The sequence below is a fragment of the Pinus tabuliformis genome, chromosome 8, assembly GCF_031772625.1.
Source record: "Pinus tabuliformis cultivar Carrire ecotype Pingquan chromosome 8, CPIR1, whole genome shotgun sequence".
Classification (NCBI taxonomy): domain Eukaryota; kingdom Viridiplantae; phylum Streptophyta; class Pinopsida; order Pinales; family Pinaceae; genus Pinus; species Pinus tabuliformis.
In genome coordinates this window covers 1482615446-1482633748 of record NC_142294.1, presented here as the reverse complement: position 1 = coordinate 1482633748, position 18303 = coordinate 1482615446, and positions in this window count along the sequence as shown.

The following is an 18303-nucleotide window of genomic DNA, read 5'->3' as shown; positions in this document are numbered from 1 at the left end:
ACCAAGCTTAAGCAAAAATTTAAAAAAATCTACACACCTTTTTTCACTTTGTAGGAGCTCGATATTGCCTCTGATGTATCTCTGTACTTTCCAGTCATCTAGTTCTGAAATTGTGCCCTGTAGTAGCTCTCTGTGTCCTCTTTCCAATGCCACAAGTCTGACCCAAATTGGATTCTCCAAGGAAGAGTTATGCGAAATCTCCCACAGTGACCTGATTATAGACTAGTTCAGTAGAGCGAACTTGTACGACGTGCCACGAGTCACTGTTTCGACCTTTGAATCTAAAAAACACCCACAAGAAACTAAAGTCCGTCCTCTTTCTGTACCTTTTTACGAAATTTCAATCCGATCCTCAGAGAGAAAGTTATGACGATTTTCCCCAGGTCACCTGTTTTGAATGTAATTCAGGAGTCTGCAAAAAGACCAACTTCCTCAGATCATATCTCCGAAAATATCACGCGAAAACTCTGAAATTTGGACCCAAGGTTCAGCGCCAATTCTTCTCAAATGGGTTTTTTTTGGACTTCTGAAACGTCACAGAAAAAAAGTTATAGCGAAAATGCCACGATGACCTGTTTGGAGCAGCGAAACCCTAGAATCCAAAGCTCTGATACCAAATGTTATGAAACCAGCTCAAGAAAAGATAGAAAAGATAGATCAACGCCTTAGAATTCAGCCTCTTGAGGGGGAAACCTCCTTTACATTACATAAATGAACAATTCTTGGATGATACAAATGACAAAACCTCCTTTCTATATATAGGAGTCTAAGGAGTCACAATATAATCCAGCCGACCTAACAATAATAATATAAAGCCACAAAAATAACAATAGAGGGATTCTATGGGGCACAAAAATAACAATATGGGGGTAATAGGGGCACAAAAATATAAATAAGGGGTATAACTACAATAGTAATGGGGTAATCACTAGTATTATAGGGACCCAACGAAGCATATTTTCTTTGACTCCATCATGCCCAATGGACTGAACTATTCTGTCTTACATCTTTGTTTTATTGAATTTCACCACCCAAACTCAAAACAAACCTTTGAACTTCATAACTAGCCTAACATGTTTAAAAACAAAGCTAAATCATAAAGAGAGAGGCCTCTTTGGATACAGATTGGCTAGATTCTGTATCTAAAAGATTGATCCGTGGTTACGAAAACTCAGACCGAAAAAGATTTCAATCTTGAGATAGAAGTAGGCAAACTAAAGATAGTTGTTCCCTTATCAAAATTAGCTAAACATGATGTCTACAGAAGTCAAATCAGCAGATCACTCAAAATTTCTGTCAACGAAGATTCAGTAAACATTTTTGATGACCAACCTGAACTGATATTTGGCCTTGAAGTAAATGGAAAAACAGCAGAGGGAGAAATTCCTCCATTCTATGTAGGTCTAAACATACATGATAAAATGCTCCATAATGCCATGTTTGATTCTGGTGCTTCCCATAACTTAATGCCTAAATCTGTAATGGATAAACTTGACCTTGACATCACCAGGCCATATAAATATTTTTTCTCTTTTGCTTTGAGTCAGGTCAAATGTTTGGGTTTAATCAAAGACTTAGCCTAAAAATTTTCATTATTAATTTATATTAATATATATTAATTAATATGTTAAAAATCATTTAGTTTATTAATAGTTTATTAAATCATTTTTAATTAATATTGGTTGTTTATTAATAGTTTATTAAATCTAATTCCCTTTAATTTAATTTACAATTTTATTTTTAAATCATTAATTAATCAATTAATTTATTAATTAATTATTTTAATATCCTATAATACTTTAATCATCATTAGATTGGAATATTTAATTAATAACATTTCACTTTCTAATTTAATTAATATCTATTACATCTTTTAAGATTGGAATTATTATATTAGTTAGCTTTAAAATTAATTAATAATAATTATTAATTTGTTTATTAGTTAATTTGACTTAATCATATTAATTAGTAATTATTATATTAGTCATCCTTAATTCCTAATCTCCTAATATGATTTGAATTATTTTCATTATTTTCGTTATTTAATAATTATATTAATATATTAAGTAGTATATTAATTAATTAATTAATCATTATTATATTTAATTATTAATATTCAATAATAATAATTAATTATTATTCAATATTAATTAATTATTCACATAATAATTTCTTTGTGGTAGTTTTATAAAAAAAATTATTAATTTCTTTATTATAAATATAATAATTAATAAGAAATAACATAGTAAATATGATTATTATTAATTATGTATTATAATTAATTAATAAAAATTTAGGAAATAGTAATTATTTATAATAATATGTATAACAAATAATGTTATTAATACTAATTAATTATTTATTATAAAAATTAATATCAATAAAATAAAAATGTAATTAAAAATATAAATATAAAAATAAAAATATAAAAATTAAATAGAAATTAAATAGAAATTCAAGCCGACTCTTTGTCCTCTCCCATTCTTCCTCCTCATTAGTATTTATTAAAGTCTTTTGCTCTTCTTGGATCATCATTCTTCAACCCTGATGATGGATCCCACTTGGGATTTGAAACGTTGGTACAAAGATGTTAAAACTGTGGATTCTCCGATCACTGATTCAAAAAACACTAGCCACAGATCTCTTAAATCCAAAGACTTATGTGTGTCCCTAGTCCAATATCTTGCCAAAACCATCTTAATGGACATAGTAGTAGCTGATATTTCTCCAAAGTACGGTATGTTATTGTCTAGATCTTGGGGTGCAAAGCTTCAAGGTTCTCTATAGTTAGACATGTCTTATGCTACTATTTCAGTGTTTGGTCAACCAAAGAGACTATACAGAGAAACCTTAATGAAGTATGTAGTAAGTAGTCAAGAGAAACCTCAAAATTCCCCTATCTACTAAGTACATTCATATATGGATTCTTTTATCCTTTACAATATTGAAATTGATCCCCACATACAATAAAACTTTCAGTAGATAAAACAGTAAAAATTGCAAATGAGAGGTCTAGTGTCTGAATCCAAGAAATTTCTGAAAAACATGACTCATCAGATAAATCAAATGACGCTGAAAAACCAAATCTCCCTGTTAAACAGACCCCTGAAACTCCAGATACAAATTATAAACATGAAATCCTGTGGTACTTGGAATTTGATGGTTCTGTGAACAAATTAGGAGCAGGAGCAGGAGTTTGGGTGCAAAATCTTAAAAACAATCATGCTGAAGGCCATGCCTACAGATTAGACTTTAGATGCACTAATAATATGGCTGAATATGAGGCTTTGTTGCTAGGTCTTAAACTGGTCAAAAAATTGGGAGCAACTAGAGTGTCAGTCCTAGGAGATTCTGATTTGATCATCCAACAGATAAAAGGGAAGTTCTTGACCAATGATCCCAGATTGAGACAATACAGAGGAGCATCCATAGAGATCCTCAACACATTTCTGGAAACTCAGCTTGCCAAAATCCCAAGGAAACATAACTTGCAAGCTCATAGCCTAGCAATGTTCGCTAGCACCTGTAAATTACCATTTGAACCAAATCGTCAATTCGCAACAGAAATTAGACACAGGCTAGCCATACCTAATAATGTGAAGAACTGGAAGGTGTTTGATAGTGATAAACATATCAACAATTTTTTGACCCTAGAAAAAGAATTTTTCGGCACTAACGAAGATGGAGATACGATTAGTGAGCTTGATCCAAAAAATCAAATGGAAATAGACATTTCAGCAGAAAATGCAACCCAAATGCTTCGTCCAACAAAATTCACCAAAGAGGGAATACAGGATCTTAAAGAAACACATGTGAATGAAATTATTGAAGGAGAAACAGAAATTATTAATTTGAAAGACAATCATTTGCCCAAAGGATTAACTCCTTTGGAAGATCTCTTTGATTTCAACGACATTCCAAAGAAACTTCAGATGGAACCTCCAAAAGCAGACATTGAAGACTACAACATAGGAACTGAACAAAATCCAAAAATGATAAACTTTTCCAAATCTTTGCCCCCTGATCAAAAGCTTAAGTATATTGAACTGATCAAAGAATTTCAGGATGTTTTTTCCTGGAGCTATGAAGGCCTGAAATATTATGACACCTCTGTAATTCAGCATACGATACCCCTCAAGGAAAATAAAAAACCATTCAAACAGAAGCTCAGAAGAATCAACCCTGTACTGCTCCCTTTAATTGAAAAAGAAATCAAGTGAATGCATGATGCAGGGATAATTGCCCCAATCAGATTTTTAGAATGGGTATCTAATTTAGTGCCTAACAGGAAGAAAACAAGAGAAATCAGATTATGTGTTGACTTAAGAAATTTAAACAAGGTTTCTTTGAAGTACAACTACCCTTTACCTAATATGGATCATATTTTACAAAGAGTAGTAGGTGTTTCTAGAATTTCACTGTTGGATGGATTTTCAGGTTTTAATAAGATTCTAGTTCATCCTGATGACCAAGAAAAGACTGTGTTCACAACACCATGGGGTACATTCAAAAATGTTAAAATTCCATTCGGACTTAAGAATGCGGGGGCAACCTTTCAACAAGCAATGGACATGGCTTTTGCCGAAGAAATTCACGATTTTCTGGTTGTATATCTAGATGACCTCACTGTGTTTTCCAAAACAAACCAGCAACATTTAGATCACTTGAGACAAGTGTTTCTAAAATGCAGAAAATATGGTATTTCATTAAATCCTAAAAAACCTCTGTTTGATCTAGAAAAAGGCAAACTGTTAGGCCATATCATCTCCAAAGATGGCATCAGAATTGATCATGCTAGGATAGAAGCTATTCTGCAAATACCCCACCCTAGAAATGTCAAAGAACTTCAAGCTTTCTTAGGGAAGATTAACTTTTTGAGAAGATTCATATCCAATTTGGCTGAATTAATTAGATTGCTGAACAACATGTTAAAAAAGGATTCGAAGGTTAAATGGACAACAGAAGCCAAACAAGCATTTGAACAAATTAAAATGGCTTTAACCAGAACACCAGTCCTCACAAGTCCAAAATTCGACAGAGACTTCATAATTTTCTCATTCACATCATAACACACCATAGCAGCTGTTTTACTACAAAAAGATGATCAAGGATGTGAAAAACCCATAGCCTTTTTCAGTAAAACACTTAGAGATGCGCCTATGAAATACAAAATCATGGGAAAACAAGCTTATGCACTTGTGAAAGCTATCCAAGACTTCAGAGTCTATATACACTATACTCACATGTAGTAGTTTATGTGCCAAATGCTATTGTCAAAAATATCCTGACTCGGGATGGAATTGTAGGCAAACGACGTAAATGGATAGCTAAAATATTGGAGTATGACATTGAAATAAAACCTACAAAGCTGATAAAAGGACAGGGATTGGCTAAACTCATGACTGAAACAAATTTTCAAGCCTTGGATATTAATGAACTGGATAACGAATAGGAGATGGCGACTCCACAAATTAGCCAGGCCTTCTTAGAATCACCCTGGTATGCTGACATAATTCATGTATTTTTAAACCTGCAGGCTCCTACAGGGTTATCCAAAACAAATAAAAGGTTTTTAAAGATGAAAGCTTCAAAATTCTGTGTTTTAGATAATCTTCTTTTTTGGAAAAATCATTAATGTATTCTATTTAATTGTGTGAACAAAGAAGAAGCTTATAAAATCCTCAAAGAATTTCATGCAGGGGACTGTAGTGGACACCTCTACTGGAAATCAATGGTAGACAAAATCCTAAGAGCTGGATTTTACTGGCCAACCTTGTTCGTTGATGTAAAGAAGTTCGTCACTGCTTGCCACAAATTCCAAATTTTTGAAGGCAAAAGGAAACTATTACCCTTGCCCTTGAGACCAATTTCCACTGAAAAACCCTTTCAGCAATGGGGTTTGGACTTCATTGGAGAGATACACCCTCCCTCTTCTGGCCAACACAAATGGATTCTGACTGCCACAGACTATTTCACCAAGTGGATAAAAGCCATTCCTTCTAGAAAAGCTAATGATACAGTGATTATAGGATTCCTAGAAACCAATATCTTGTCTAGATTTGGCTATCCTGAAAATATCATAACTAACAATACTGCTGCCTTCAAGTCCAAGAAACTGATAAATTTCTGTAGAAAATACCATATCACTTTAGGCCATTCCACAACCTATTACCCTCAAGGTAATGGTCTAGCTGAGTCTTCCAATAAAAGCCTGATCAATATCATTAAGAAAGTGCTGGAAGAGAACAAGAAAAACTGGCACAAGAAGCTTATAAATGCACTATGGGCAGACAGACTTACTACAAAGAGATCTATTAGAACTAGCCCTTATGAGTTGGTTTACGGCATGGAGGCTGTGTTTCCTTCACCCTTGGGAGTTCCTGTAATGAAATTACTGCAAGAAGCTCAAGTAGAACCAAATGACATTCATAGGAGAGTAAATTAGACCATCCATTTGCAATAGACTAGAGAAGAAGTGCACCAAAGATTCCAAGTGTTACAAGAAAAACTTAAGAAAATATTTGATAAAAGGACCAAAGCATAAGATTTCTACATTAGGGACAAAGTTCTAAAGTGGGATTCCAAGGGAGAAGACAAAGGAAAACATGGGAAGTTTGACTTCCTGTGGAAAGGGCCATTCATCATCTAGGCATTGCAAGGGAACAATACTTACTTTTTGAAGAGCCTGGATGGTATAGAAACAGAAGAAGGACCAGTGAATGGTCGAATGATGAAACATTACTTTGATCCAATTTTTGATGAATTTTGACTCTAACATGTACATACTTTATCCTCAATAATGTCACACTTTAGATTGGATAGCAACTTGCTGCAGTTGAAGCCCGAAGAGAAGGCCCTAAGCTTCACAAGTGTGCTGTCATACATACAATAAAGCAATCAATTGAAGGAGATTTTAGAACACAGTCCAAGTTATTCACAAGGCTCTCTGACCTGCTATTCTTGACCTTCCACCAGGGAAAGCCATCCCCAAGTGGAGCCAGTGTTGTCCTCTTATAGCAATAGGTGTCATATTTCATGATTGACTGGTTGAGCTATGCAATATGTTCATCCTTTCCTTGCTGTAAAGGTTTCCATATTATCAAAAATAAAATAAAAAAAAATTAAAAAATGTAAAGAGATTATGCCCTAAAAGAAAAATCAAAGGGTAAAAGGAATAAAAAGGTCAAAAGAAAAAATGAGAAGAAATGAACCCCAAATAAAAAAGACCAGGAAAGTGTGCAAGTCCAAATGCCACTACTTTTTCATTTTCCGCAAATAAGCATTGCGTGCAGCTTGTTGAACTTTATGCCACAACTAATGAATGGCCAAACAGCTTAATCTTGGCCAGTTCATGTTTTGAATTTCCTGTTTTAGGGATAGAGAATAAAATCTGACCAAACTATTTAAACTTGGCAAATAAGTAGATAGGTAGGGAAGCAAAGGAGCCCAACTATTTAAACTGAGCCCTTGGAAGATATAAGTGCAGACTTAGGTAGGCTTACCATGTAAAGAAAAGAAAAGTTGATAAGGGTTTGCCAGTCCAAGTGCACCCAAAAAAAGAGAAGAAAAAATGTTAGGCAAAGTAGGCAGGGTAGGTAGGTGGTGTTGCAGAAACATACTTGTGATTGATTTTGTCTCTAAAAATTGTGTTAATCTTATTTCTATCACAAAATGCTATGGCAGACATTACTTTTGATGCAGCTCACCCGAGGCAGATTTCATAACTAACCTCCCTTCATGTTTTTCCCCAAATCATTTACTAATTTTCCCCCTCAGGTATTAAGATCTGCTTAATATCACTAAAACCACTCATCTCATTTCATAAACCCCTTTTCACTTCAAAAAGCCTAAGTTTTAATGTGACTTGCGAACATTGGCTTAAGCACTCAAAATCATTTTTCATATTAACTCTGACTTATTATATAAATCCCATATATTTATTCCCATCCCGTACTATGTAAATATAATACAAAAACCCCAATATTTTAAATATCCCCACCCTGGTTGAAATATAACCATATATATGTTTGTCAGGGATTAAAGGTTTATCTGAAACCTTTTAATAACCTCCGCGCGCAAACCGTGGGATAATTAACCACCCAGGTTAATTATAACCAAGCCTCCCGAACCAATAGAAATAGCCCCGATACCATTAAAAAACATTGTTTATTATGCCGAGCCCACACATTAAACTTCCGCCATATGCTGTGAGCATCCACCGTCCAATCAACAACTCCATATCCAACGGTTGATAATCATTTCGCACCACCCTCAACTGTCGAGCTTTAACTCCCGGGGAAATGGTGGTTTTGGTGCCGTACCTCTGCCGCGCGTCGCGCTCCCGCAGCGATCGCTCGCCCTCCGCCTGAAACCACCGAGCCCCAAAAGTGGTGCGGGCGAAACCACTTACCACTGCCCTCCCACTGACATCATCCTGCCACATCACCGTCACCTCCACATCACCCGCCACGTCATTTATCACGTACCACCGTAGACGTCATTTGTCCTTAAAGTCATAAATTCTTGCCAAAATTCATTTTTGTTCAATAAAAGGGAAAAAGGGTCATTTTGTTATGTTTTCTGTAAATAGCGCCCCGTGCGCTCCAAGTGTGAAATCGGCGAAAATCAAATTTTCCAGGTTCAAACCGCCTCCAACTAGAAAGGGCTACACCGACGGGCTCACGGCCATTCAAACTACAACATGCAGTGTTCCTCTAAAAACACAGGTACCTTTTCCAGCTATCTCCAAACAAATCGGCTATCAGTGCATCATTTACCGTGGTTTCTTAGCAAATCTCCACAGAACTCGACATACCAGCCACGGAGATATCCATAGCCGCGCTGTTGTCCTTGGAAAAAGGGAAATTTTAGGCGAAATATCAGGCAGCGGTGAGCAGGGGTCGGTTCAGCATTAAAGAGCATCAAAACAAGTCAAAGAGTATCAGTTCAAGCATTAAAGTGTATCAGATCAGAATTAAACATGTCAGAGCAGAAATTAAAGAGGGCGGATTAGAATTTAAAAGCACAGTTAAGACAAATAGTTGGCGCAGAGCTACTACAAGACAGCTGCAAGCCGAACCCTAAAGGCCAGCCTCCAGCACAGCATAAGTTAGTCGTTTCTATTTTACTTGTATATGATTACTAAACCTAGATATTATCTCACAGCTGTGATGAGATATCTGTTGTACATATTTTTGTGTATAAATACCCCCTTCATTAGAGTATTGGAGAGGTTGGGTGTGTGTAGATTTCCTTAGACTTTGCTGTAATATTGAACTTTTGGAATAAAAAGCTGTTGGAATCAAATTGTTGTCTGGCCGACTGGATGAAGAATTGAAGCAGAGGACTTGTCACAGAATTCTTGAATCAACCTCTGGATCAATAAGTCCCCTATAACTTGTGTTTTACAGTTTTTTGGTTTACTATATCATCTGTGTTTCATGATCTGAATGGTAAAGAAAAAGGTTAATTCAGAATTTGCTTAACTGCACTCCGTTTTCAGTCTTTATTATTCTCTGTGCTTTCTTCAAAATTAGCATAAATAGTGAATTCTTAATTTCTCTTGTTTCCTAATTTTCTCACATTGAGTATTTGCTAAGGAATTCTTAATTTCTCCTTATCAGTAATCATCTTTTTTCCCTCTTTCAATATGTTGAAGGATTCTTAACTGCCCTTCACCCATTTGAGCCCATTCCATCTGTTTCCAGCCTTTATTTGTTCCCTGTTTGACTACCTTGCTCTGTGATGCCATCCTCTGTTAGAAACCAAATCCAGCAAGCCTATTTCTTTGACTCCATCATGCCCAATGGTCTGAACTATTCTGTCTTACATCTCTGTTCTATTGAATTTCACCACCCAAGCTCAAAACAAACCTTTGAACTCCATAACTAGCCTAACACCTTTAAAAACAAAGCTAAATCATAAAGAGAGAGCCCTCTCTGGATACATATTGGCTAGATTCTGTATCTAAAAGATTGGTCTGTGGTTACCTCGGCCGTATTCCCTTTCTTACAACTTTTAGGAATGACCTGAGTGATAAAAGATTCCATTATGCAACATTTTTATTTTGGTGTGAGTGTTTGTTATGAGTTTTATTTCAGCTACTGGTGATATTATTCATTTTTTGTTGGATGGATTGTGGCCACTATTTTTCTTGAGTGGAGAGCATATGTTTGTGGTATTTCTTTTTTATTTGATGATATTTCCTTGCTGCTAGAGTTCGTATTTCAAAGATGAATTGAGTTGAGCAAAAATTCTTGGGATCTAGTGTGAAAATATATGAAATGAGGTATGCATAAAGGAGAGGAGCTGTGACTTCATGGATATGGAGTAGTGATTGTGAAGTTCCAATGAAAGGAATAGTTTCTCAATCCAATTGTAGTTGGCTATTCCAATCAGAGTTGGGAGAGGATCGATTGATCGTGGTAGATTTTACTAGATGGTAGTCCGTAGATCCATGGAGAACACAGTCTTCTGATCTAATCAGCAGAATCAAGTCTTCAGGATGATCGGAGTCAGCTGATTGTATATGAGAATGAGTCTTCTGATTGATGGGAGTCAGTTATCTATGTAAAAGAAACATTTTTCTCAATCGAAGATTTAGAGCAACATAATAGCACCAAGGGTTGTTTTTTTCTTGGTGAAGGATTTTCCCGTAGATATCTCATATCTTTTGTGTGGATGTGTTTTTATGTGATTTTTATTGTTGTTGTCATGGATATCTTTCTTAGCTTCTTATATGGTTTATGTTCATGAGATAATTTATTGTTTTGTTGGTGAATATATGTGTGATCCAATTAAATTTTAAATTGGTAAAATTATTAAGAAGACCACTGATCCAGGTGGATATTGGTGGCCACCTGCCAAGTCCACCTGGACCCCCACCATTGTTTTTCTCAGCATTTTCAGTTCCCTTAATTGTAGCACAACTTACTATTTTTAGCAGTTTTTCGGGTCCTGAACTTCCGGAGCCATTTTGAGGCCCTAAACGACGTTTTTTGGGAAATCTGGGGCAACATGGGTCCATCAATCGATGTTGCCTCCCAAAGTGGCAGTGCTCGGATAGATCTTTCTAACGAGCTATTGTACGCGTCAAATGGAGATCGTATGCCAAAGTTACGACCCTGGGAAGTTGGTGTACCAATTTACCCAAACGTGGCCCACAGTTTGGCGTTTCATCTTCTAGGGTTAGGTTTTGGAATGTTAAGGGTTTTCCATTTTTCTCAACAATAAATAGGCCTTCGAGCCTTATTGTAACACAGTTCAGAGGCATGTAGCCACCACATCTCTTCTCAGAGATAAGCTACCATCGCCCTAGCTGGTTTATTTCCATTTCTGGTTGTAAGCATATTTCAGTGTTTTCCATTAATGAAATGAAATATTATTTCCTCTGCATCTTTGTGTATATGGTTATCTCTGTAATTTGTTGCGTTCCTGGTTAAATCTGGATCAGTGGTATCAGAGTGGTCTGCTTTTTCTCTGTTTTTCTTTGCATGTCCCCAACAAGGTCGGGATATAAGGAGTTAGGGCTTGAACTGGTCGAACCATTGCAAGACCAGCCTTGAAAATCCCGATGGCCTCCCATGGCGGATGAGAAGAAAGACAAGGGGGCAGGAGATCCCATCAAAATCTTGCTCGAAGAAGTTCTCGAGCGACAACGGAACGCGGTGATGGACAGCTTTGCCTAGATCCTTCAGCAGCTACCCAGAAGTGACGCATCGGCTTCCAGCAGCTACTCTGGAAACGCCACGCCCTTTAAGGTACAAGTTAATTTTGAAATCCCTGTATTCGAGGGTCAGATAGACGCAGATGCCGTAGATAAATGGTTAAATATGCTAGAGGGTTATTTTTCTGTTCATGAATTTTCAAGTCGGGAAAAGATTGTTTTCGCTCTTTTCAAAGCAGCCCCCCACGTCAAGGACTGGTGGGAAACCTATTGCGAGCAGAAGGATGAAAGTTCTGGCTCACTATTTTCAGCCGCACCCACCTGGAATTCATTTCGGGATGCCATCAAGGAGCAGTACTACCCTGTCGGAAGCTATGCGGATGAATACATAAAGTGGACCACACTGCGGCAGGGAAGGGACCAAGACGTGCCGGAGTTCACCAATCTTTTCCATACGCTTCGCACAAAGTTGGGTATCAAGGATTCGGAGCAACATTTGATACTCAAATACCGTGGCTGCTTGCACAAGTACATCCAGGAAGAAATACAATTCCTGAACATCTCCTCGCTCGGCGCAGCATACCAATATGCCGTCAAGGTCGAGCAGAAGTTTAAACAAAAGAAGCGAGACTTTGGATCTGCGAATCCAAAGCAGGGGAAAGGTGCCCCTAAACCACAGAACAAAGGACAAAGCAAGGCGGGATAGCCCAAGACAACCCACCGAAGCTGCAAGCAAAGAATAGCGCCGCGAAGCCGAAAAAGGACACTGAAAAATGGTGTGAGTTCCATAAGAGCTCCACTCACAACACTAGTGAGTGTCGGGCCAAGTAGTCACTGGTGGCTGAGCTAAAGGTTTCCGAATCAGATGCATGTTCCGATTCTGAGTCAGAATCCGACAAGGGGAATGACAAAGGGAAGCAGATCATTGATGCGGATCCCAACGCCACTGTTGCTACCGCCAAGATCCAGAAAAATGAACCCGAAGATCCAGAGGAGGAGGAGCGTCTCTTCCACTCCCAGATGTGGGTAAAGGGCTCCCCGATACAGTTCATTGTTGATAGCGAGAGTCAAAAGAACCTCATTTCGGTAGAGGTCGTGAAGCGATTGGGCTTACCGACCACAGCACATCCACAACCATACACCATTTGGTGGCTTCACCAAGGACGAGATCTTCGCGTGAGCCAGAAGTGTCGCATTCCATAAAACATCAAGCCCTTCACGGATGAGGTATTGGGTGACATTGCTCCCCTTGAAGTTTGTGATGTATTATTAGGACAACCATACTTGCGGAAGTGACATGCTGTGTATGAATCAAAGCCCCGTGCTGTTATTATTACATTGGGAAATAAGTTGTACAGGATACCAGAGGTAGCACCACCTACCGCCATCTCTTTGATTACTACAAAACAATGCAGTAAAATCATTTCCAAAACCAGGAAATTTGTTTTCCTGATGATACGCCCTCAAGGAAAGAAGAAGACGGTGGCCGCGGCCTCCAGACGGGGTCCCTTCATATGACAACTACAGATGGACAAGGTTGTGGAGGAGTACGAGGACATATTCACCTCCCCTGCAGGGGTTCCTCTGCACTGTCAGGTCAAGCACTCCATCGATCTGACCCTAGGTGCGCCGCTACCCAATGGACCAATTTATCGGCGCTCCGTTCTGGAGAACAATGAAATCAAGAGGTAGATTCAGGAGCTCCTGCAGAAAGGTCACATCCGTCTGAGTTCATCGCCTTGTGGGAGCCCGATCGTGTTGGTACAGAAGAAGGATGGGACGTGGAGACTCTGTATTGACTATCGAGCGTTGAAAAAGATCACTGTTCATAATAGGTACCCGATCTCGCAGATTGATGACCTCCTGGACCAACTAAAGGGGGTGAAATATTTCAGCAAGATCGATCTGAAGTCAGGATATCACCAGGTACCAGTCGAACCCTCTAATCTGTGGAAGACTGCCTTCGAATCCAAGGAGGGCCTTTTCGAATGGTTGGTTATGCCTTTCGGATTGACGAATGCTCCTGCAACCTTCATGAGGCTAATGGATGACATCTTGCGGCCATTCACCAACTCCTTTGTAGTAGTATACTTGGATGAAATTCTGATCTTTAGCCAGAGTTGGGAAGAGCACCTCCACCACATCCGACAGGTTCTCCAAACACTGCGGCAACACAAGCTATGTGCCAATTTGAAGAAATGCACTTTTGGCATGACCCAGGTTTAGTATCTGGGATACATCATTGATGAACAGGGGGTGCATGTCAATCCAGCCAAGATCCAAGTCATTCGGGATTGGCCATCTCCAACCACTCTAACAGAGCTCCGCAGCTTTCTAGGTCTTGCCAACTTCTACCGCAGGTTCGTGTTGGGGTTTTCTCATATTACTTGGCCCTTGAGTCAAGTCACCAAGGGAGGGGCGAAAGCAAAATTCTTTTGGTCTGAATCTCAACAGAAGGCATTCATGGAGTTGAAGGATCGCCTCTGCACGGCACCAGTGCTCGCGTTACCAGATTTACAACAACCATTTGAGGTCGAGACAGATGCCTCTGACTATGCTATTGGGGCAGTCCTTACTCAACATGGAAATCCAGTGGCAGACCACAGTGAAACACTTTCAGACACAGTTCGGAAGTACCCCACTTATGATAAAGAGATGTATTCCATTGTACAGGCTTGCCGAAAATGGAAGCATTACATTTTGGGGAAGGAAACGATCATCCACACAGACCACCGACCCCTGAAGTTCATATAGACCCAAGGGAAATTGCAGAATGATCGCCATCAGAAGTGGTCTACATACCTGCAACAGTTCCACTTGAATATCAAGTATAAGAAGGGAAGCACTAGTAATGTTGCAGATTGCCTCAGTTGACCACCGATCATGGCGTTAACCACTATGCTCAACTCTTGTGGGCACGAGACTTCTGATTGGCCACTTCTCTACAAAAGCGACCCAGAATTCAACCACACATACCAGACACTCTTAGAGGGTCGGCATGTTCTAGATTTTCACCTCTAGGATGCCCTGTTATGCCACCTGGGTCACCTTTGTGTTCCTTCAAGCGAGCGTGCCAAGATGATTTGGGAAGCACACTACAGTCGGGTTGTTGGGCATTTCGGGGTCGAGAAAACAGTGGCAATACTGCAAAATTATTTCTATTGGCCGAATCTTCGACAGGATGTTGGGAAGTACATCAGATCATGTACTGCCTGTGTCATTGCCAAACCGACCATCAAGAAGCACGACCTCTATACCCCGTTGCCTACCCCTAGTCGACCTTGGGAATCCATCTCCATGGATTACATGTCAGGCCTTCCTTCCACTAAGCATGGAAATGACTGTGTTTCTGTGGTCGTCGACAGGTTCTCCAAGATGGCCATTATGGTGGCTTGCAAGAAGAATATCACAGCAGAAGCCACTACTAAACTCTTCTTTGAACGAGTGTGGGTGCACTTTGGGATCCCACAGTCTATCATCTCAGATCGGGATAGTCGGTTTCTCAGCACATTTTGGTCTAGTCTCTGGTCAATGCTGGACACCAAACTCACGAAGTCCACAGCCTTCCATCCTCAAACTGATGGCCAGACAGAGGTTGTCAATAGGATGATTGTGCACATTCTGCGCATGTATAACTCAAAGCATCCACGCACATGGGATGAGAGCCTCCCCTATGTTCAGCACAGCTATAACCGAGCTCTTCACAGCTCCACTGGTCATAGCCCTTTTCAGGTGGGTTTGGGATTCCAACAACTATGCCCCATTGATGTGGCCATGCCACTTGCATCTACTCACATAAATTCAGCTCATGTCCAGTGCGAAACAGATAAGGCCACCAGCTTCATTGAGCGCATCCAACATATTCGCCAGCAGGTCCATGACATTCTAGAGAAATCAAATGCCAAGTACAAGCAGAGACATGATCAACATCAGGTGCCACACAAGTTTCAGGTGGGCGACAAAGTCTGGTTGCATTTGCAAAAGGAACGCCTTACTGGAGCCTATCGGAAACTGAAACCACTCCGATATGGTCCTTACACCATTACTAAGGCTATGGGAGACAATGCATTTGAGCTCAGCATTCCCCCATTCCTTGGCCTGTACCCAGTGTTCAATGTGGACTGCCTTCGGCCATACTTTCCACCATTGCTAGACACATCCGACATTGCAGAACATCTCACACCCACATAATTAAATCCAGATTGCATGGAACAAGCTGCAACTGATCGGATCATGGACACACAGATCAAGAACACTCGCCAACAAAATATCCAACTGTATCGAGTTGTCAAAGCAGGCCAACTGCTTCAGCAGGGCGAGTGGCTCACCAGGGAACAAGTTCAGCAAAAGTTTCCTCATCTCATGGAGGAACTCAACGCAATGGGGACCATTGCTTCCTAACGGGTAAGGAATGATCCAGGTGGATATTGGTGGCCACCTGCCAAGTCCACCTGGACCCCCACCATTGTTTCTCTCAGCATTTTCAGTTCTCTTAATTGTAGCACAACTTACTATTTTTAGCAGTTTTTCGGGTCCTGAACTTCCGAAGCCGTTTTGAGGCCCTAAACGACGTTTTTTGGGAAATATGGGGCAACATGGGTCCATGGACCGATGTTGCCTCCCAAAGTGGCAGTGCTCAGATATATCTTTCTAACGAGCTATTGTACGCGTCAAACGGAGATCGTATGCCAAAGTTACGACCCTGGGAAGTTGGTGTACCAATTTACCCAAACGGGGCCCACAGTTTGGCGTTTCATCTTCTAGGGTTAGGTTTTGGAATGTTAAGGGTTTTCCATTGTTTCTCAACAATAAATAGGCCTTCGAGCCTCATTGTAACACAGTTTAGAGGCATGTATTCACCACATCTCTTCTCAGAGATAAGCTACCATCGCCCTAGCTGGTTTATTTCCATTTCTGGTTGTAAGCATATTTCAGTATTTTCCATTAATGAAATGAAGTATTATTTCCACTACATCTTTGTGTATATGGTTATCTCTGTAATTTGTTGCGTTCCTGGTTAATTCCGGATCAACCACACTACTGATTCACCCCCCTCCCAGTAGTGCTTAAAGGTTTCCAACAATTGGTATCAAAGCAGGGATCTTGGTTGTAGCTTGATTGTTGGAGAGTAGATCTGGGGTTTGTTGTAAAAAAATTGAATTTTTCTTTTACAATGGGCAAGAACAAGAGGAAACAATTTCAGCAAATGAATGACCTTAAAAATAAGGAATCTTAGCCATAAGAGTCTCATCTTACTAGTGTAGGCAGTTCAACAAATAATGTGCAAAAATCAGAAGATCAAGAACCAAAAGTATTGCAGCAAAATGAATCCAAAGGTATAAACATTAATGATTCTCTTTTGAGTTACAATTTCAAGGATTCAGATTTTGATCATGTTCCATTACCTAGTGAAAATGAGGATAATTTTAATGTTATTAGAGCAAGGATTACTAGACTAACAACTACATGCAAGGATCTAGAAAAACTATTGTAGATTTGTGATGATAAGGGGACAAGCTCAATGAAGATATTTTTAGATTAAATATTAAGTTGGAAGAATTAGAAAAAGTTGAAGAAGGTATGAGGAAGCAATACCAAGAAAAGGAAAATGAATTTGAAAGATTAGAATCTAAAGTGGTGTCTTTGAGAAAACAACGAAAGATGGAGAAGAGCACCATTGCCTTGGATAGTTTACTTGAGATCCAGATATCACCATTAGATAAACATTGTCTTGGATTGAAAAAAGGTGAATCTAGTTTGCATGCAGACAAAAATAAAAAATAAGAACCCAAGAATCATGTAGCAAACAATTCCAGTAGCAAGGGTGAGAATTAAGGAAACAAGAAGCAGAATCAACAATTGATCAAGCAGCAAAAGCAACAGTAGAGAAGAAAATCTCAGAGAGCTCCTACATTCAGAAAATAATTTGCTCCAAGAGAAGATCATGGAAGATCTATTAGATTTCAAAGGAAACATATTTATTTTGTTCCTTTGATGCATGAGGTACAATGCTACATCTGTCACAAGTATGGATGTGATGCAGCCAACTGTAGGAGCCGAATGTATAGATCAAATCAGTGAAGATCACAACAATTTCAACAACCAAGGAAATTGGCCAATAGGTATAGTTGTGGCTTTTATGGTTATTGTTATTCATGTAAGCTATTTTTCCATAAGGGAATAGATTACCCGTCTAACCAATGGAGGAGAATCACATTGCATGGAAGGTATAAACCTGACATGAGCAACAAGAGATATAATCGTCTTGCTACATATATTAGCCATGTGGAGTGCTGTACATGCCATAATTTTGGCCATATGGAAGGATATTGTTTGTTTCCATGTTACTCAAGGAAAAACCGTCAAAAGCACAAAAACAAAGAGGACCTACCAAAAAACCAGTGAAGGATGAAAAGAAGTAGCCAAAGTCCGCGTGGAGAAAAAAGGAGCATCAACTCTTCAAGTGGTGAAGAGCATCCCTTCCTGCAGTCCATGATTATTTCCTGCATATTTATAGGGGACTGCAGAGTTCATGAGAGGTTCACAACCTCAAGTGGAGAATTTGGTAGCTTGATGAGTACGAGTTGTTGCAGCAGAATATGATGAGTTCATTTGAGCCTCATTCACATTCAATTCCA